Here is a 22,869-nt window from a genome sequence, read left to right as displayed (position 1 = left end):
AAGATTGCCAAGCAAAATTCAATGAATGCATTGGTTGAGGAAGGGATAAAAATGTTTTGATTCGGAGATCTCAATATCTCCTGAAACCCAATGAATTCCCCATTTCTGATCTACCACTTTCTCTTTACATTCTTCAATTAAATTCATGCAATCACCCCGATCCCCTTTTAATTTCAGCAATTTAGCTTCTCGCTCTTTAATTCATGCAATTTAAGATTCCGCACTTTCAATTTCTTGCCATTTACATTTCCCGCCAATTTTTCATTCCGCAATTCTCATCTAAATCTTGACTCCGCTCAACTAGAACACACTTCTAATCCGAATTGCTCACTCAACCAATCCTTGTGGGATTCGACCTCACTCTATTGTGAGTTTTTACTTGACGATAACCGGTGCACTTGCCGGAAGGAATTTTTGCCGATCGTGCAATTTCCTAAAATCATAGCTATCAAGTTTATAGCACATCAAGTTTATGGCGCCGTTGCCGGGGATTGGTTTTCGATTGACAATTCTCAAATTGGAAGTTAACTAGATTGAGCATTTTTCTTGTTTTGTTAATTCAGTTCAAGTTACTTGTTGAATTTTAATTTCTGCACTCTGTTACATGCTTTCTTTCTTTATGCCTTTAAATTCAAGCAACTAACTCACTGACCCACTAACTATTTGAATTAATTCCTCAACTGCTCTAACCATACTCTTCCATTAACCAAGAGTATTTCACTTGTTTGTTGCCTGTGCTGTGTTCTTGTATGACAGGTAGGAGAGGAGAGACATCAACTCCTCCATATACCGAACCAGAGAGGACCCTTCATAAACTTAGAAGGGAAGCAAGAGGGAAGAGAGTACTGAGAGAAGAAGAATCTGAAGGAGAATCTGAGGACAATTTTGAGGAAGCTCTAGATCTCAACATGGATAGAGAAGTTCACAACCATGAGAGGGCTGATGGAAATAATGCCATTCCTAAGAGGAGGGTTCTTGGTTCATACATAAACCCAACCTCTGGGAATTATGGTAGCAGCATTCAGAAACCACCCATTCAGGCCAACAATTTTGAACTCAAACCACAGCTAATATCACTGGTGGAGGATCATTGTTCATTTGGTGGGAGTGCTAATGAAGATCCAAACCAACATCTTACAAAATTCCTGAGAATTTGCGACACTGTGAAGTCCAATGGAGTCCAGGAAGATGCCTATAAACTGCTCTTGTTTCCATTTTCACTTAGGGACAAGGCAGCTAAGTGGCTGGAATCATTCCCAAGGGGGAGCCTAACCACCTGGGATGAAGTGGAAAGCAAGTTTCTGGCACGTTTCTACCCCCCACAAAAGGTCAATAGGCTTCGATCTGAGGTTCAGACTTTTAGACAACAAGATGGTGAAACTCTCTACGGGGCATGGGAGAGGTTCAAGGAGTTGACAAGGAAATGCCCACCAGACATGTTCCATGACTGGGTGCAATTGCATATTTTCTATGATGGACTTTCTTATGAATCAAGGAAGGCTGTAGACCATTCATCAGGAGGTTCATTGAACAGGAAGAAGACTGTGGAAGAAGCCATTGAAGTGATTGAGACAGTGGCTGAGAATGAGTACTACTATGCTTCAGAGAGACACAACACTAAGGGAGTCATGGAGCTGAACCATGTTGATACAATTCTAGCCCAAAACAAGGTGTTTGCCAAGCAACTAGCAGAGCTCACCAGGAAATTAGGAACAAATCAAGTGGCTGCAATACACACACAAGATCAAGAGGAGGTAAGCACTGAAGGAGGTGATTGGGAAGAGGCCAACTATGTGGGAAATCAACAAAGGCAACCATATGATCCACATTCCAACACTTACAACCCAGGCTGGAAAAACCACCCAAACTTTGGGTGGGGAAACCAGCAAACCCAACCACAAAACCACAAACCTTACAACCCCAACCAAAGATCATAGCAAGCCACACAAAACACCTACTCCCAACCACCATATCATGGCCAAAATAATCAACCTGCCCAACCTAATCCGAACCAACAATTTCAAGATCAATTAAACAGGATAGAAAGAATGCTTGCAACCATGGGTCAAGACATAACCGAATTGAAAGCCTTTAAGGAAGAAGTAAATTCTAACTTGCAAAATCAAGGAGCTGCCATCCAGAAGTTAGAAAATCAAATTGGGTATTTGTCTAAGCAAACCCCTGGGCCAAGCGTTTCTCATGCTGCCAAGGTTATTGCAAGGGAAGAATGTAAGGCCATAACCCTCAGAAGTGGAAAGAAGCTAAAGGAGATCTCAAAGGAAACCACAGAGGATGAAGCAAAGGAAAATGTGAGAGACAAGGAACAGGGACAATCTTTTACACCGTCTGCAACAAAAGAAAAAGAAAAAGAGGTCCTGAAGCCTTATACACCCAAAGCACCATATCCTCAACGTTTGATGAAAAGTGAAAAGGATGGCCAATTCTCCAGATTTTTGGAGATTTTCAAGAAGCTTCAAATCAACATTCCGTTTGCTGAGGCAATAGAGCAAATGCCACTCTATGCAAAATTCTTAAAGGAATTAATGACCAAGAAGAGAAGCTGGAGAAATGAGGAAACTGTGTTGTTGACTGAAGAATGCAGTGCCATCATTCAACACAAATTGCCTCAGAAATGGAAGGATCCAGGCAGTTTCCAAATCCCCTGCATCATAGGAGAAGTCATGGTGGAGAAGGCCTTGTGTGACTTAGGGGCCAGTATCAATTTGATGTCTCTAACAATGATGAGAAGAATGAAGATTGAGGAAGCCAAACCAACAAGAATGGCCCTCCAATTGGCAGATCGAACTTTTAAATTCCCTCATGGGATAGTTGAGGATTTGTTGGTGAAAGTGGGAGATTTTATATTTCCCGCCGATTTTGTGGTGTTAGATATGGAGGAAGAAGCCAAAGCTTCGATAATCCTGGGAAGACCCTTCCTGGCTACTACTGGAGCCATCATAGATGTCCAAAAGGGTGAACTCACTCTTAGACTACATGATGAGCAATTGGTGTTTAACGTATTCAAGGCAATGAGCTATCCATCAGAATCACTAAAGGAATGCATGAGGGTGGATGTAGTGGACATTGCAGTACAAGAAACATTTGAGGAAACAACAAAGGAAGTGGCAGAGGAGGAGTTCACCAAGGATATTGAAGTTAGTGACATCAAGGCTGCTGAAACAACCATGCCAAGCATGCCAGAGAGAGTGAAAGAAGAGAAGGAAGCACCAAAACCTGAGCTCAAAGCATTGCCCCCTAATCTCAAGTATGCATACTTGGGTAGTGATGAGAGCCATCCTGTTATCATTAGCTCTGCCCTGAGCCAAGAACAGGAGGAAGAATTGATCAAGGTGCTACAAACTCATCAAGATGCCATTGGATGGACCCTAGCTGATTTGAAGGGGATAAGTTCATCCATATGCATGCATAAAATCTTGTTAGAAGAGGATGCTAGACCCTTCATTCAAGCTCAGAGAAGATTGAATCCCGTCATGAAAGAAGTGGTACAAAAGGAGGTCATGAAGTTATGGCAGGCAGGGGTAATCTACCCCATTTCTGATAGCCCATGGGTTAGTCCCATCCATGTAGTTCCCAAGAAAGGTGGCATAACTGTGGTGCCAAATGAGAGGAATGAACTCATACCCACAAGAACTGTCACTGGGTGGAGGATGTGCATAGACTACAGGAAGCTCAATGAAGCCACCAGAAAAGATCATTTCCTACTCCCATTCATGGATCAGATGCTTGAAAGGCTTGCAGGACATGCTTACTATTGCTTTCTGGATGGATACTCAGGCTATAATCAGATAGTAGTTGATCCAAGAGATCAAGAGAAAACATCATTTGTTTGTCCATATGGAGTTTTTGCTTATAGACGCATGCCCTTTGGATTGTGCAATGCACCTGCCACTTTCCAAAGATGCATGCTGTCCATCTTTTCGGACATGATTGAAAAATTCATTGAGGTTTTCATGGATGATTTTTCTGTGTTTGGAGATTCTTTTCCTAGCTGCCTACACCACCTTGCCTTGGTGCTTAAGAGATGCCAAGAGACCAACCTAGTATTAAACTGGGAAAAGTGTCATTTCATGGTCACAGAAGGAATAGTCCTTGGCCATAAAATCTCTAATAGAGGCATTGAGGTGGACAGAGCTAAGGTGGAACTCATTGAAAAACTACCTCCACCAAGTAATGTCAAGGCAGTTAGGAGTTTTTTGGGACACGCTGGCTTTTACAGAAGGTTTATTAGAGACTTTTCTAAAATAGCCAAACCTTTGAGTAACTTGCTTGTCTTTGATACACCCTTTGTATTTGATAAAAATTGCATGATAGCCTATGAACTCTTGAAGCAAAAACTTTCCTCTGCACCTATCATTGCCCTACCTGATTGGAACTTACCTTTTGAACTGATGTGTGATGCATCAGACCTTGCTATTGGGGCAGTGTTAGGGTAAAGGAAAGACAATTTGGTACATGTGATTTATTATGCCAGTAAAGTCTTGAATGATAACCAAAGGAATTACACAACCACTGAAAAAGAACTCTTGGCAATAGTTTTTACATTTGACAAATTTAGATCCTATCTCATTGGATCTAAAGTCATTGTCTTCACTGATCATTCAGCTTTAAAATACTTACTTGCTAAACAAGAATCCAAACCAAGACTTATTAGATGGGTTCTTTTGTTGCAGGAATTTGACATTGAAATCAAAGACAAGAAGGGTGTAGAGAACAAGGTGGCAGACCATTTATGAAGGATACCATGTGAAGAAGGAAGCACACAAAGCACACATATAAATGAGTGCTTTCCTGATGAACAACTCATGGTAATTCACAAAGCACCCTGGTTTGCAGACATAGCAAACTTCAAGGCCACTGGGAGTTTGCCATTGGAATTTAACAAGCATCAAAGGAAGAAATTGGTAAATGATGCCAAATACTTCATCTGGGACGAACCATACTTGTTCAAAAAATGTTCGGATGGCATACTCAGAAGATGCATATCAGAGGAAGAAGGAAGGGAAGTCTTATGGGACTGCCATGGCTCAACTTATGGAGGACATTTTGCAGGAGAAAGAACAGCAGCTAAGGTGTTGCAGTGTGGTTTTTATTGGCCCACTATCTTCAAAGATGCAAAGGAACTAGTGAAGCACTGCCATGAATGCCAGAAAGCGGGGAACCTGCCAAGAAGAAATGAAATGCCACAACAATTCATTCTGGAACTTGAATTGTTTGATGTCTGGGGGATAGATTTCATGGGACCCTTTCCCACCTCATACTCAAATAATTACATTCTTATGGCAGTAGACTATGTCTCCAAATGGGTTGAAGCAATAGCAACTCCAACCAATGATAATAAGGTAGTCATGAACTTCCTCAGAAAACACATTTTTTGCCGTTTTGGGGTTCCAAGAGCAATCATCAGTGATGGAGGAAGCCACTTCTGTAACAAACCATTAGAGGCATTGCTTCTAAAATATGGAGTCAAACACAAGGTAGCCACACCATACCATCCACAGACAAGTGGGCAAGCCGAAATATCTAATAGGGAACTCAAAAGAATCCTGGAAAAGACTGTGGAAACTTCAAGGAAGGACTGGTCGATTAAGCTAGATGATGCTCTTTGGGCATATAGGACAGCTTTCAAAACACCAATTGGAATGTCTCCTTACCAACTAGTATATGGAAAAGCTTGCCATTTGCCACTGGAGTTGGAGCACAAGGCATTCTGGGCCTTGAAACTCTTGAACTTGGACAGCAAAGTTGCTGGAGAAAGAAGGATGCTGTAAATTCAAGAGTTGGAAGAATTCAGAGCTGAAGCTTATGAGAATGCCAAAATTTACAAAGAAAGAGCAAAGAAGAAGCATGACAGCAACATAGCCCCAAGGAAATTTGAAGAGGGACAAAAAGTATTGCTCTACAATTCTAGGCTGAAGCTATTTCCAGGGAAGCTAAAATCAAGGTGGTCTAGACCATTCCTTGTCACCAAGGTCTCCCAATATGGACAAGTAGAAATCATGGAAGAAAAGTCACAACGAACCTTCACTGTGAATGGTCAAAGACTCAAACATTACTTGGGAGATGTGGAGGAGAAGGACAAGATTAAATATCACCTCAACTGAGGAAGCTGACCGTCAAGCTAATGACGTTAAAGAAGCACTTGTTGGGAGGCAACCCAACCTGAGGTAATACTCCTTTGCTATTTCTTTTATTTGTTTCAATAAAAAGGTGAAGTAGTTTCTGTGCATTGCAAAGAATTAAGTTTGGTGTTTCACACCAAACAATGAATTCGTGGATCAATAATTCAAAGGGGAATGTGTGACTCTAAGTTTGGTGTTCCACCATACAGATCAACTGAACACAACAACCTTTGAATTATATGAAAGGAACAACCATTCTAAGCAATCACAGAAATGCTTAAAATCCTTAGCAGCAACTTCATTCCAAGGAGAATTCAAGGATTCAAAGAGCAGAGGAGTAAGTAGGAGACTAAGTTTGGTGTTCACACACCAACTTAAGACTCAGACACTTGCCCATACATAGTTGAGCTAACCACTCAAGTGCTTGAGAAGCAAGCAACTTCATCACTCTTTGCAGGAAAGGAAACAAGGATCTTAGAAAGAACATGAAGCAACAACTAGGAGAAGAAGGAGAAATCAAATTGTTTCCTGGCAACAAAGAGAAAACAAGAAATTTCACAAGGTGGTGTTGTTCCTTGACCATTCTTTAAAAGGCAAACAAAAGCATGCTTGTTCTGGTTTAAACTGTAATTGTTGAATCTTTCTGGAATGTGAAGTTTTTAGTATGAGTGTTGGTTTACTGCCTTGAATAAAGTTAATGCCTAGATGTTTGGATATAACTTCACCTTCTTAAACAAATGCTTGCCATGCTTGTTCTGTTTCCAAAAATAAAAGAAAAGTTTGAACAAAAGTAACTTGGCTCAATTAGTGACAAATCAAGTAGAATTAAGTGGTGGTATGCATGCTTGATTGTTTAGTCAGATCACTTGAAATTGAGTGTAGAATTATCATTTTTGTGTAGAAGTTTGAATACTGTCTATGGATCTTGATGAATAAATGTCTTTGGCCATGAAAAAGAAAGAAGAAGAAGAAGAAAAAGCCACTGAAAAAGGGCAACCAAAAAGCAAAAAATTGAGAAAATAAGCTAGGCACCAATGGTTTGAACTTCTGAGACAAATGCCTGTGGTGTTTATGTATTAAGGATATGCTTGGATGAATAGGTTCTGAGGAGTGTTTCAACACTTGGTAACTTGGGTTAACTAACCCGGGATTATCAGCCAAAAGTCCATTATCAAGAGCAACCTAAATACAAAACATTTAGTCACACAAAGAGGTGCTGGGCACCAATGTCTCAAGAAGAAATGTGAACTAAAATGCCTGTAGTGGATATGTGTAGTGCACTGATAAGAAAAAGAAAATGCCAAAGGCTTGTGCAATACATGACACTGAGCAAACAAGGAGCAAAGGAGCTTTAAGAAAAAGAAAAACAAAGAAGGGAAAAGTGCCAAGGACCTAAGAATAACAAGATGCCATAGCAGTGTTTGATGGATGCAATGAAAAAGTGATAATCTTACCTGGTCAGAATGAAAAAGTGATGCTGCAACTTTCTGCATAAAACCCTTCTGATGAACTTCAAATGCTTGCTAATATAGCCAATGTAATTGCTTTCTGTTTCATACTTTCTTCTCAAATAACTCAGGACTTGCTTAGGGACAAGCAAGTATTAAGTTTGGTGTTGTGATGCCAAGGCATCTTAGGCTAGTTTCACTAGCATTTTTCTGTTAGTTTTAGTTGTTTTATGCATTTTCTTGAGCTTAAAGTAACCAAGAATGGTTAAATGAATAACAAAGCAATAAACCATCCAAACAGTATGATTTTGATGCAAATTTCATGAGTTTTTAGTTATATTACTTGAATGCTATGAATGAAAGATTTCTCATGAAATTTTGCAAGACTTTGATGCAGTTGTTTGGATGATTTCAGGGAAGAAGAGGCTAGGCAAGGAAGCAACAAAATCAATAAAGGAAGCTTGAATATCACATGTGGAGTTTAAGCTCCAGTTTAAGCTTAAACTGGAGCTTAAACGCCAAAATCATGAAAGCTGAGGAAAGGCTGAAAGTGGCGTTTAACCTCCAGTTTAACCTTAAACTGGAAGTTAAACGCCAGAATTGAAAGCACCAGGGAGCCATTTCCACGTTTAAGCTCCAGTTTAACCTTAAACGTGTTCGACCATTCTCCTCCAGGGTTGCGTTTTGCATTTCCACGTTTAAGCTCCAGTTTAAGCTTAACTGGAGCTTAAACGTGTTCGACCTTTACCCTCCAGGATGGCTTCCCTCCATTTCCACATTTAAGCTTCAGTTTAACCTTAAACTGAAGCTTAAACGTGTTCGACAATTCCACACTCCAGGGTTGCCTTCTTCCATTTCCACGTTTAAGCTTCAGTTTAACCTTAAACTGAAGCTTAAACGTGTTCGACTCATATCACCTCCAGGAGTGTCCAACGTTTAAGTTGCAGTTTAAGCTTAAACTACAACTTAAATGCCACTAATTGAAAAGGTTTCTGGACCAAAGATATTGCAGTTTAAGTTAGCATTTGAGCACAAACATTAACTTAAACGTACTCTGGTATGAAACCCAATTGAATATTATGGTTTATGGGATTGGGCCTGAAGAATTGATGAGTCTGGAATTTCAAATTGTTGAGTCATGTGTCAGTACTTGATTATCACTAAGTTGGCTCAATGAATGTTACAGAATTGGATCAGCAGCCTCATCAGGATTATGGATCATAAACCCAAGGCAAAAGGAAATCAGGAAAAGGCCTCAAAGCCCAAGAAACACAACAGAAGCTCAATTTAGAAAGTGTATAAATAGGATAGAATTTAACTTTTAGAAACTTTTTATCGGGGAACTTTTGATCATTTTGCTAGTTTTTCATCTTTTTGTAATTGAATTCAGAGCTATGACTCACTAAACCCCCTTTCATTGGGTTAGGGAGCTCTATTGTAATTCAATGAATCAATAATAGTTTTTATCTTCTTCTTCAATCTTTTCTCTTGAATTTTGTTAGAAAGCTTCTCGATCTAATTCCATTGGATAGTTGTCTTGGGAAAGAAACTATCCATAATTGGAATCCTTCGGAACCTTGGGAAAGGAATGGAGGATTCATGCTAGAGAAGCTTTCTCACAGTGAATTGGATTGGGGTTTGGATGGATATTGTGACATGTAATCCTACCAAATTGTGGTTCATGAAATTGTGTGGTATAATCAGTGATCGAGCATCATCTCTTCTTATGAACATTTAAACCAAGGGATTGGGAATTTGTTTGTTTTTAGAGAGAATTGGTGAGCCAAGGGATTGGGATCCAATCATATAAGATTGCCAAGCAAAATTCAATGAATGCATTGGTTGAGGAAGGGATAAAAATGTTTTGATTCGGAGATCTCAATATCTCCTGAAACCCAATGAATTCCCCATTTCTGATCTACCACTTTCTCTTTATATTCTGCAATTAAATTCATGCAATCACCCCGATCCCCTTTTAATTTCAGCAATTTAGCTTCTCGCTCTTTAATTCATGCAATTTAAGATTCCGCACTTTCAATTTCTTGCCATTTACGTTTCCCGCCAATTTTTCATTCCGCAATTCTCATTTAAATCTTGACTCCGCTCAACTAGAACACACTTCTAATCCGAATTGCTCACTCAACCAATCCTTGTGGGATTCGACCTCACTCTATTGTGAGTTTTTACTTGACGATAACCGGTGCACTTGCCGGAAGGAATTTTTGCCGATCGTGCAATTCCCTAAAATCGTAGCTATCAAGTTTATAGCACATCAGCGTGCCACTTGGGCTCGATGGCATGGCACGCGAGGAAAGCTAATGAAGGAGGGCGTGCCACTTGACGAGCTGAGCGTGGCACGCCAAGCCAGAATCAGAGAAAGGTGTGGCACGCCAATGAAGCGCCGGCCACACGCCAGCTGGGGGATCACATTTATTGAGTTTCTTTTCCCTCCAAATTGTATTTTTCTTTTCAGTTTTGTATTTCTTTTATTTTTAGAGCCAGGAGTAGTATAAATAACCCCAAGAAGTACTGAGAAAAAGGGGGTTAAGTAGTTAGGAAGCTAAGTTGTAGAAAATAGCTTTTAGATTTAATTTTTACTTCATCATCTTCTTCATCTTGAGTACTTTTCTCTGAGCTATGAGTAGCTAAATTCCCTATCATTGAGAGAGTGAGCTCTGTTGTACTTGATGGATTAATGATAGCAAATTTCTTCTTCTCTTCATCTTCTCTTTGATTTTCTAGAAGGAATTTTGTTCTTCATGCTTAGTGTTCAATTATCTTGGAAAAGAGATTTAATGCAAAATGGGTTTCATGGGAACCTTAGAAAAGGAAAAAATGAAACCATGCTAGAAATCCCTTCTCACACTTGAGTAGGATCTGGGTTTTGGTGTCTGGATATAGTGACATAAAATTCTCCCTCTACTTGGACCTATGATGATGTGTGGTATAATCTGGGACCAAGCATATCTCTCTTCATAAGCAATTAGACCAAAGAATTGGCTATTGATCAAGATCTGAGAGATTGAGTTACCAAGGGATTGGGATTCAATCAATCGTGATTGCCAAGAGGCCAATGAGTTGCAAGATTGAAGAGGATATTAGTTGGATTTAATCCAAAGAGACAACATTCTTTATATCTTTCTTTATAGCTTTCTTCTATATTCTGAAATCCCTATTCCCATTTACATTTATGTCATTTAAGCTTCTACCCTTTACATTCTTGCCATGTTCATTTCTGCATTTTACGGCTTCTCTTTATTTTTGAGTCAATTATAATTCTGCCCATTTATAATTACGCAATCACAATCTATTCTGTTAGCTTAACTAATTCACCAATTGATTAAAATTGTTCAAATATACCAATCTCTGTGGATACAATCCCACTCCACTATGGTTTATTACTTGACGATAATTTTGGTGTGCTTGCCAAAAGAACGGATTCATAATAAAAAATTTCGTGGGTAGTGAATTCCGGTCATTAGACGGCTAATCCATGACTTCGTTGGGGACATGGGAACATCTGTTCAGCCAAGGTATGGGGCGTTTAGGGCCTTTGTGGTATAAGCTAGGATCATAAAGCTTCATTCTCTGATCCTGGAGATCCGACCTTGTCTGTGGCGTTTCGAGTAGGATCTTTATGGGACTGAATTGCTAGAGCTTCACCCTCGTTCAAATTGGATGACCATTTGCACTGGCGTTTGATCTGAAGCATAGGAGATTAATGACCACTAGCCCCGGTGTTAATCACTTACAGCTTGTCATGGAATGAATCATCCATTGTTGAAGTAGACAGTGAGAAAACTTGATCCAGAAAGAGAAAGAATCTCCGAAGCCTCAACTGCTCTCTTATTAAATATTTAACACTAATCAAGTAACTCTTTCCTTATTCTGTTTTATGCGTTTTTCAACCAAACAACCATCTTTTCTAATCACCTGAATGAGATTCGCAAGATAGCCATTGCTTGCTCAATTCGACAATCTCCGTGGGATTCGACCCTCACTCACCTGAGGTATTACTTGGACGACCCGGTGCACTTGCCGGTTCATCTGTGCGAAAGTTTGCAGAGTCAATTTCGTAAACCAAGTTTTTGACATCGTTGCCGAGGATTATTCTGAGATTGACAAACTACCGGATTATCTTGCTGCTTAGATTAGGTACTTTTTGAGGTTTAATTGTTCTTTCAATTGTGTTTCTCATTTTCTTTTTCAAAACCTTTTCTTCTCTTTAGTAATCTTTTTATTTTGTTTGAGTCTTGTGTCAGTCCTTAAGTTTGGAACCTTTTCTTGGTTTTCTATTGGTCTGTCTTTTCTTGAATTTTTGGAAAATTGTTCTTGTTTTTCTTCTTGGTATTCAAATTGTTCTTGGTGTTTTTCTTTGTTTGATCTTAAAAATTTTAAGTTTGGTGTCTCTTAGTTGTTTTTCTTTAAAATTCGAAATTCCAAAAAAATATTTGTCTTATCTTTCTTCAAATTTTCAAAAATCTTGCTACCTTTTCTTATCATGATTTAAAAATTTTAAGTTTGGTGTTTTCTTGTTGGTAAAGTTTCAATTTTTAATTTTAATTTTAAGATCTAATCTTTTCAAATCTTTATCATATCTTTCCTTTCCAAAATTTTTCAAATCTTTATCATATCTTATCTTTTCAAATCTTTTTCAAATCTTTATCTTATCTTAAATCAATTTCAAATTTCAAAATAAATCTTTTTTCAAAATTCAAATTCAAAAATTTTCAAAATCAAATCTTTTCAATTCTTATCTTTTCTTGTTTGACTTATTCTTTCAAATTTTAATTTTCTAAATCTTTCTTTAACTCTCTTTTTCAAATTTTCAAAATCAAATCTTTTGCTTTATTTTCAAATCTTATTGATTAGTTGGTTACTTATTTTATCTTATTCTCTTCTCTACTCTTCTTTCTCTTTCCTCTTTTTCAAAAATTCCTAACTAATTTCTCTCTCTTGTTTTCGAAAATCATCTACTTATTTCTCTCTCTTCTTTTTCAAAAATTACCATTTAATTTTCAAACCTCTGTTTTTAGTTAATTGATTGTCATATCTTTTCTTAATCTTTCTTTTTCTTATTTTTTTTATTTTTTTAATTAAATTTTTTTATTTTATTTTTCGAATTAGTTCTTATTTTATTTATTCATTTTCGATATTTGAAAAAAATTATTTTATTTCTAGTTTCTTTTTGGGCATCTCACTGGGAGCTCTCTATACTTTGACATAGAGACTCTCTGATGAGCGGATAATTTATACGCTTTTTGGCATTGTTTTTAGTATGTTTTTAGTATATTTTAGTTAGTTTTTATTATATTCTTATTAGTTTTTAGTTAAAATTCACTTTTATGGACTTTACTATGAGTTTGAGTGTTTTTCTGTGATTTCAGGTATTTTCTAGTTGAAATTGAGGGTCCTGAGCAAAAATTTGATTTAGAGGCTGAAAAGGACTACAGATGCTGTTGGATTCTGACCTCCCTGCACTCGAAGTGGATTTTCTGGAGCTGCAGAAGCCCAATTGGCGCGCTCTCAACGGCGTTGGAAAGTAGACATCCTAGGCTTTCCAGCAATGTTAATAGTCCATACTTTGCTCGAGATTTGATAGCCCAAACCGGTGTTGCAAATCAGCTTCAGAATTCCCAGCGTTTAACGCTGGAACTGGCATAAAAATTGGAGTTAAACGCCCAAACTGGCACAAAAGCCGGCGTTTAACTCCAAGAAGAGTCTCTACACGAAAATGCTTCAATGCTCAGCCCAAGCACACACCAAGTGGGCCCGGAAGTGGATTTTTCTGTCATTTACTCAATTCTGTAAACCCTAGGTTACTAGTTCACTATTAATAGGATCTTTTGACATTGTATCTGTACCTCATGACACTTTACACATTTCTCATTGTATCTACTACGGCATGAGTCTCTAAACCCCATGGTTGGGGGTGAGGAGCTCTGCTGTGTCTTGATGGATTAATGCAATTACTACTGTTTTTCATTCAATCATGCTTGCTTCCATTCTAAGATATCACTTGTTCCTAAACCTGATGAATGTGATGATCCGTGACACTCATCATCATTCTCAACTATGAACGTGTGCCTGACAACCACCTCCGTTCTACTTTAGATTGAGTAGATATCTCTTGGATCCCTTAATCGGAATCTTCGTGGTATAAGCTAGAATTGATGGCGGCATTCAAGAGAATCCGGAAGGTCTAAACCTTGTCTGTGGTATTCTGAGTAGGATTCAAGGATTGAATGACTGTGACGAGCTTCAAACTCCTGAGGGCTGGGCGTTAGTGACAGACACAAAAGAATCACTGGATTCTATTCCAACCTGATTGAGAACCGACAGATGATTAGCCGTGCTGTGACAGAGCGCGTTGAACATTTTCACTGAGAGGATGGAAGGTAGCCATTGACAACGGTGAAACCCTACATACAGCTTGCCATGGAAGGAGCCTTGCGTGCTTGAAGAAGAAGACAGTAGGAAAGCAGAGGTTCAGAAGATAGAGCATCTCCAAAACCTCAACCTGTTCCCTATTACTGCAAAACAAGTACTTATTTCATGTTCTTTTGCTTTTTACAATCAAACCTGATAATTATTGATATCCTGACTAAGAGTTACAAGATAACCATAACTTGCTTCAAGCCGACAATCTCCGTGGGATCGACCCTTACTCACGTAAGGTATTACTTGGACGACCCAGTGCACTTGCTGGTTAGTTGTGCGGGATTGCAAAAGTGTGATTGCAATTTCGTGCACCACTCTCACTATTCTTTATCTCTTGCTTGTGCAGGAATACCAAAAATCACTATGGATCCAAATGAGGATGCACAACCCAGAAGAACTTTGAGGTCTTATACAACACCCACTCCTGACTTCTATGGAAGGAGCATTAGTACACTTCCTATTGGAGTAGGAAATTTCGATCTCAACCCATAGTTGATCATTCTGGTGCAACAAACTTGCCAGTTTCATGGGCTTTCACAGGAAGACCAAAACAAGTTTATATTAGATTTCTTACAGATCTGTGATATTGTAAAGACTCATCGAGTGGATCCTAAAGTCTACAGGATGATACTCTTTCCATTTGCTTTGAGAGATCAAGTAAAAGTTTGGTTGGATGTCCAACCCAAGAAGAGCTTGAACACCTGGAGTGAGGTAGTCAGCAAATTTCTAAACAAGTACTTTTCGCCAAGGAAGCTGACTAAGCTACGGAGGGATATTCAAACTTTTAAGCAGGAAGAGAGCGAGTCCCTCTATGATGCTTGGGAAAGGAACAAGTTGATGCTCAAAAAATGTCCCATTGAAATGTTCACAGAGTGGGTCAAGCTGGATATCCTCTATGACGGACTCTCTGAAAGAGCCAAGGTATCTCTGGATTATTCTACAGGTGGATCTTTACACATGAAGAAAACTTTGGAGGACGCCAACGAACTCATTGAGATGGTGGCTAACTGGTGCACGAAACTCACTCCGCACGTTTGTCAAATCCAGTAGTTTGTCAAATCCGAACAATCCCTGGCAACGGCACCAAAAACTTGGTGCACGAAACTGACTCCGCATGTTTTGCATAGATAGACCGACAAGTATACTGGGTCGTCCAAGTAATACCTCAGGTGAGTGAGGGTCGATCCCACGGAGATTGTTTGTTTGAGCAAGCAAAGGTTACCTTGCAGATCTTAGTTAGGCGGATAAAAAATATAGTTGTCACGAGAAAATGTATAAAATAGATAAGTAAATAAAACATTACTAAATAGGTGTGAACTCAATGGTATGAGAACGGTTGAGGCTTCGGAGATGCTTTGTCTTTCTGGATTAACTTTTCTTATTATCTACTTCAATAACTTTTTGATTTATCCAATGGCAGCCGTGAGTAATTAACTCATGTCCTCTCATTAAGTTAACCTCCTCCACTGCAGCAATCCACCAGGTTGAAAGTGACTCATGTCCTCTTATCAAGCCACCTCTAGGTTTTTCATTGTAACAGAAGATGAAGCTCTAAGCAATCCATTTCCCTTCAAGATCCTACTCAAGGTGTCACAGACAAGGAAGATCTTCCAGAGTAGGGAACGCTGCTTCTCAGACTCTAGCCTTAGCGCCACAGAGACCTCACTTACCCACGGTCAATGGGATTTCGTGTCACATATCCAAAGTTGCCCAGGTACTCTATTGGAATCCGCAATGCAATCTCTAGCTTCGGTTTAATGCTATTCGGGTTAGGACTCGCACGGAACCCATGTAGAAGAAGGGTGATTGTCACGGGTCACCCTCAATTCATAAGATGATGAACGAGAATGCATAAGAGAATAGAATTAGACATATTGAACTAGAATAGTAATATTATTAATCCATGAAACTCAGCAGAGCTCCTAACCTTAACCTTAGGAGTTTAGTGACTCATACTGTTCGAAAAGTAAAACGGGGGAAGAAGAAGATCAAAAAATAAAACTCTTTTAAACAAAGGTGATCTCCTCCAATATATACTAATCTGCGAACTAGGAATTACAAAAATAATATATTGGTGCGAAAATCCACTTTCCGGACCCACTTGATGGGCGTCCAACGCCAGGAATAGGGTAGGTGGCATGCATTAAATGCCAGTTTTGGGCCTTTGTTTTCAGAGCAAAGTATAAACTATTATATATTTCTAGAAAGCCCTGGATGTTAGCTTTTCATAGCCATTGAGAGCACGGCATTTGGACTTATGTAGTTCCAAAAAAGCTCCTTTGAGTGCACGGAGGTCAGATCCTGACATCATCTGCAGTCCTTTCTCTGTCTCTGAATCAGAATTTTGCTCAAGCTCCTAAATTTCAGCCAGAAAACACCTGAAATCACTGTAAAGCACACAAAATTAAAGTAGAATCCAAAAATGTGAATTTTTTACTAAAACCTATGAAAATATAATAAAACTTAAACAAAACATAGTAAAAACTATTTGAAAATGATGCGAAAAAACGTATAAAATATCCGCTCATCAAAACACCAAACTTAAGTTGTTGCTTGTCCCCAAGTAACCAAAAACAAAGTAGGATAAAAAGAAGAGAGGGATACAATAAATCTCAGAGTTCTCAATGAAGCTTAGTTTCAATTAGATGAGCGGGACTAGTAGCTTTTTGCTTTTGAATAGTTTTGGCATCTCACTATCCTTTGAAGTTCAGAATAATTGTCATCTTTAGGAATTAAGAATCCAGATGATATTATTGACTCTCCTAGTTCAGTTCTTTTTTATTCTTTAATACAACTTCTTTAGAGTCTTGGTCATGACCCAAAGCACTTTATTTTCCAGTATTACTACCGGATATATAAATGTCATAGACACTTAACTGGGTGAACCCCTTAGGATTGTGATTCAGCTTTGCTAAAATCTCCAGCCAGTGGTGTCCAAAGTTCTTAAGCACACTCTTTTGCTTTGGATTACGACTTTAACTGCTCAGTCTCAAACTTTTTACTTGATACCTTTACACCACATGCATATAGTTAGGGGAGGAGTTCAATTGAACTTTTTAGGCCAAGATTTGTTTCTTTTAGGCCCTCCTAACCATTTATGCTCAAAGCCTTGGATCCTTGCTCTTGCCTTTTAGTTTAAAGAGCTATTGGCTTTTTCTTTTTTTCCTTTTTCAATTTGCTTTTTTTTTGCATATACCTCTGTTTTTTTTTTGTTTTTTGCTGCTTTTTCTTGCTTCAAGAATCAATTTTTGGATTTTTCAGATTACCAATAATACTTCACTTTTATCATCATTCTTTTAAGAGTCAACATTCGTTAACTCCAACATCAAATATGCACTGTTGATTCATGCATTCAGAAAATAAAAGTAATGCTACCGCATCAAATAATTGAACTATTCTTACTATATAACTCAAAATTCAAGTATCTCACCTTTCTTTTTCAATTAAAAATTTCTTTTAAGAAAGGTGAGGGATAGAATATTTCATAGCTTTAAGACATAAGACAAAGATGATCATGCACTAGAAACAGAAAAATAACATAAGCAAAGGGGATTAAGGGAACGAATCTACCTTAGTGATGGCAGCTACTACTCCTTTTGGAGGATCCAATGGAGTGCTTGATTTATTTTATGTCATTCCCATGTCTCTGTTGTTCTTCCCTCATAACTCTTTGATCTTTCCTCATGGCCCTTTAATCTTCTCTTATTTCATAGAGGATGGTGGAATGCTCTTGATGTGCCATCCTCAATTGATCCATGTTGGAGCTTAATTCTCCTAGAGAAGTTTGTAATTGGTCCCAATAGCCTTGGGGATGAAAATGCAATCCCTTGAGGCATCTCAGGGATTTCTTATTGAGGTAGCTCCACATGCTCTTGTTGTGGTCCATATGCTGGCTCTCTAGTTTGCTCCATCCTTCTTTTAGTGATGGCTTGTCTTCCTCAATGGGAATGTCTCCTTCTATGACAATTCCAGCTAAATTTCATAGGTGAAATATAAGTTAGGGGAATGCCAACCTTGCTAGGATGGAAGGTTTCTCAGCTTTCTTGTACAACTCCTGAGGTATTACCTTATGTACCTCCACCTCACTCACAATCATGATGCAATGAATCATGATGGCTCTGTCAATGGTCACTTCTGACCAATTGCTAGTAGGGATGATAGAGCATTGGATAAATTCCAACCATCCTCTAGCTACGGGCTTGAGGTCAAGCCTTCTCAGTTGGATAGGTTTGCCTTGAACATCCCTCTTCCACTGAGCTCCTTCCACACAAATGTCTGAAAGGACTTGGTCCAGCCTCTGATCAAAATTTACTCTCCTAGTGTAAGGATGTGGGTCTCCTTGCATCATTGGCAAATGGAACACCAACCTTACACTTTCCGGGCTAAAACCCAACTGTCTCCCTCAGACCATGGTTCTCCAATTTTTGGAGCTTGGGTTCACACTTACATCATGGTGTTTAGTGACCCATGCATTGGCATAGAACTCTTGTACTATTAAGATTCCAATTTATGGGATAGGATTGGTTAGGACTTCCCAACCTCTCCTCCGGATTTCTCTTCGAATCTTCGGGTACTCATTCTTTTTTAGTTTAAAGGGGACTTCAAGAATCACCTTTTTCTGTGCCATTACTTCATAAAAGTTGTCTTGATGAGCTTTGGTGATGAATCTCTCCATCTCCCAAGATTCGAAGGTGAAAGCAACTGTTTTTCCCTTTCCTCTTTCTAGAGGATTCTCCGACTTTAGGTGCCATAAGTGTGAATGGACAGCAAAAAGCAAGGCTTTTCCAACACCTAAACCTAAAAGTTTTGCTTGTCCTCGAGCAAAATAAGAACAAAAGGGAAAAAAGAGTAGAAGAAAAAGAGAATAGAGAAGATGGATGGAGAGAGGAGGATTCGGCCAAGTGGAGCTTTATTGTATGAATGGTCTGTCTATGAAGGGTAGGAAGAAAGGGTATTATAGGAATGGGATAGGTTAAGGTTCAAATGAATGGGTGGGAATTGGGTGGTAATTTTTGAATTTGAAGTGGGTGGGGGTTGGTGGGAGTTATGATGGTTTTGGGAAGAGATATGGATGTGATTGGGTTAGGGTTAATAGGAAAGAGTATGTAGAGAGAAGAAGGTGGGGTAGGTAGAGATTCTGTGGGACCCACTAATTCTGAGGGGCTAGGGAATTCGAGTTCTCTGCCCCCTTGTGGGTGTTCAACGCCCAGCATCTGCTCCTAGCTGGCATTCAACGCCAGCTATGTGCTCCATATAGGGCTTTGAACGCCCATTAGGGTGTTTTTTCCTGGCGATTAACGCCAGGTTTGTGCCTCTGCTGGGGCGTTGAATACCTAGTCTCTGCCCTCTGGCTGGTGTTCAATGCCAGCAATGTGCTCCTTGGCTGGAGTTCAATGCCAGCAAGGTATTTGCTCTAGGGTGTGCTATTTCAAGTTCTAATTGTTTCTGTTTCTATTATAACTACTGCACATGATCACAAACTTAAACAAATATGAAAATTAAATTGATATAACTGAAATAAACTTAATGAAAAATAGAAATAACTTTAATTATGCTTGGGTTGCCTCCCAACAAGTGCTTCTTTAATTTCATTAGCTTGATGGTTAGCTCCTTACAGAGATGGATATGGGCTCAAATTCCTTACAGTGAACTTCTTTCCTGTGCTCTCATAGACAAGTTCCACATGTTCCAGAGACAGGATCTTGTTACAATATGTAGAATGACTGGATTATTAGTGAAGATAATTCTCAGGTCAAGAGAGAGGCCTTCAGTGGGGATCTTCTTGTCCCTCCAGCCTTTAGGTACTTTCTTCTTAGTACCAATGTTCTCAGTGCTTGATAATGGCTACCCAACACCAAACTTAGAGTTGATGTCTGGGGGCTCTGTATAGCTCTGCACTCAGAGAGAGGGTTGAAACACTAAGTATTGCACAACTGTCTCCTTTTTGTCAAAGGGAGAATCGGGGTTAAGCATCTTGAACAAGATGTGGTCCTCATATAATTGTAGAATCAATTTTCCCTTTGCTACATCAATGATGGTATTGGCGGTGGCTAGGATGGGTCTTCCAAGGATGATGGATTCATCCTCTTCCTCCCCAGAATCTAGGATTATAAAGTCAGCAGGGATGTAAAGGTCTTCAACCTTCACCAAGACATCCTCTACTCGACCATATTCCTTCTTTATTGACTTGTCTGCCATCTCTAGAGAGATTCTTGCAGCTTGTACCTCAAACATTTCCAGCCTCTCCATTACAGAGAGAGGCATGAGGTTTATGCTTAACCCTAAGTCACACAGAGCCTTATTGGTACACGAAATCATGATCTCACACACTTTCTTCACAACTCTGCGTAGTTGACCAGCAAGTGCACTAGGTCGTCCAAGTAATACTTTACGTGAGTAAGGATCGATCCCACGGAGATTGTCGGCTTGAAGCAAGCTATGGTCATCTTGTAAATCTCAGTCAGGCAGATTCAAATGGTTATGAGATTTTTATAATTAAAAGACAGATAAAACATAAAATAGGATAGAGATACTTATGTAATTCATTGATAGGAATTTCAGATAAGCGTATGGAGATGCTTTGTTCCTTTTGAATCCCTGCTTTCCTACTGCTTTCATCCAGTCATGCGTACTCCTTTCCATGGCAAGCTGTATGTTGGGGGATCACCATTGTCAATGGCTACTGTCCGTCCTCTCAGTGAAAATGGTCCGGCTACGGGTTACGTAGGGCTAATTATCTGTCAGTTCTCACTTGTGCTGGAATAAGATCCAATGATCCTTTTGCGCACTATCACTGCACCTAGCACTCGCGAGTTTGAAGCCCGTCACAGTCATCCCATCCCATATCCTACTTGGAATACCACAGACAAGGTTTAGACTTTTCGGATCTCAAGAATGCTGCCAATTGATTCTAGCTTATACCACGAAGACTCTGATCTCAACGAATGGAAGGCTCTGTTGTCAGGAGAGGCAACCATGCGTCGTGGACCAGGAGGCTAAGAGATATATATTCAAGCTTGTTTTCAGGTAGAACGGAAGTGGTTGTCAAGCACGCGTTCATAAGTGAGAATGGTGATCAGTGTCACTTGATCATCACATTCATCATGTTGAAGTCTGAATGAATATCTTAGAATAAGAATAAGCTTGAATTGAATAGAAAATAGTAGTAATTACATTAATTCATGAGGAACAGTAGAGCTCCACACCTTAATCTATGAGGTGTAGAAACTCTACCGTTGAAAATACATAAGTGATGAAGGTCCAGGCATGGCCGAATGGCCAGCCCCCTAAACGTGAACAAGAGATCAACAATGATACAAAGATAGTCTCCAAAATGATCTAAAGATCTCTCGATATAAATACAATAGTAAAAGGTCCTATTTATAATGAACTAGTTACCTAGGGTTTACAGAAATAAGAAAATGATGTAGAAATCCACTTCCAGGGCCCACATGGTGTGTGCTTGGGCTGAGCATTGAAGCTTTCACGTGCATAGGCTTTTTTTGGAGTTAAACGCCAGCTCTGGTGCCAGTTTGGGTATTTAACTCCAGCTTTTATGCCAGTTCTGGCGTTTAACGCCAGAAAAGGGTCTCTGACCGGCGTTTTAACGCCAATTTGGGCCATCAAATCTTGAGAAAAGTATGGACTATTATACATTGATGGAAAGACCAAGATGTCTACTTTCCAAAGAAATTGAGATCAGGCCAATTGGAATTTTGTAGCTTCAGAAAATCCATTTTGAGTGCAGGGAGGTCAAAATCCAACAGCATCTGCAGTGCTTTTTCAGCCTCTAAATCAGATTTTTGCTCAGGTCTCTCATTTTCAGCCAGAAAATACCTGAAATCACAGAAAAACACACAAACTCATAGTAAAGTCCAGAAATGTGATTTTTGCATAAAAACTAATAATTATATACTAAAAACTAACTAAATCATACTAAAAACTACCTAAAAACAATGCCAAAAGCGTATAAATTATTTGATCATCACAACACCAAACTTAAATTATTGCTTGTCCCCAAGCAACTGAAAACAAAATAGAATAAAAAGAAGAGAATATACAATGAATTCCAAAATATCAATGAAGCTTAGCTCCAATTAGATGAGCGGGACTAGTAGCTTTTTGCTTCGGAACAGTTTTGGCATCTCACTTTATCCTTTGAAGTTCAGAATGATTGGCATCTCTAGGAATTCAGAATTAAGATAGTGTTATTGATTCTCCTAGTTCAGTATGTTGATTCTTGAACACAGCTACTTTATGAGTATTGGCCGTGACCCTAAGCACTTTGTTTTCCAATATTACCACCGGATACATAAATGCCACAGACACATAACTGGGTGAACCTTTTCTGATTATGACTCAGCTTTGCTAAAGTCCCCAGTTAGGGGTGTCCAGACTTCTTAAGCACACTCTTTTTGCTTTGGATCATGACTTTAACCACTCAGTCTCAAGCTTTTCACTTGGACTTTCATGCCACAAGCACATGGTTAGGGACAGCTTGATTTAGCCGCTTAGGCCAGGATTTTATTCCTTTGGGCCCTCCTATCCATTAATGCTCAAAGCTTGGATCCTTTTTACCCTTGCCTTTTGGTTTTAAGGGCTATTGGCTTTTTCTGCTTGCTTTTTCTTTTTCTTTCTTTTTCTTTTTCTCTATTTTTTTTCGTAAGCTTTGTTATTCATTGCTTTTTCTTGCTTCAATAATCAATTTCATGATTTTTCAGATTGTCAATAACATTTCTCTTTGTTCGACATTCTTTCAAGAGCCAACAAATTTAACATTCATAAACTTCACTATAAAAAACATGCACTGTTCAAGCATTCATTCAAAAAACAAAAAGTAT

At 39.0% G+C, this 22,869-nt stretch overlaps 1 non-coding gene across 1 annotated transcript; it reads right to left on the bottom strand.

The window, feature by feature from the left end:
• Nucleotides 1-1,334: 1,334 nt before the first annotated feature.
• LOC130978500 (small nucleolar RNA R71) lies at nt 1,335-1,438 on the bottom strand. Its single transcript, XR_009086128.1, has one exon. It is a non-coding gene; the product is annotated as a small nucleolar RNA R71 (small nucleolar RNA).
• Between the last annotated feature and the right edge of the window lie 21,431 nt (nt 1,439-22,869).

The sequence above is a fragment of the Arachis stenosperma genome, chromosome 4, assembly GCF_014773155.1.
Source record: "Arachis stenosperma cultivar V10309 chromosome 4, arast.V10309.gnm1.PFL2, whole genome shotgun sequence".
NCBI classification, from domain to species: Eukaryota; Viridiplantae; Streptophyta; class Magnoliopsida; order Fabales; family Fabaceae; genus Arachis; species Arachis stenosperma.
Note: the sequence above shows the minus strand (reverse complement) of the source record. Positions and strands in the feature narration are given on the sequence as shown.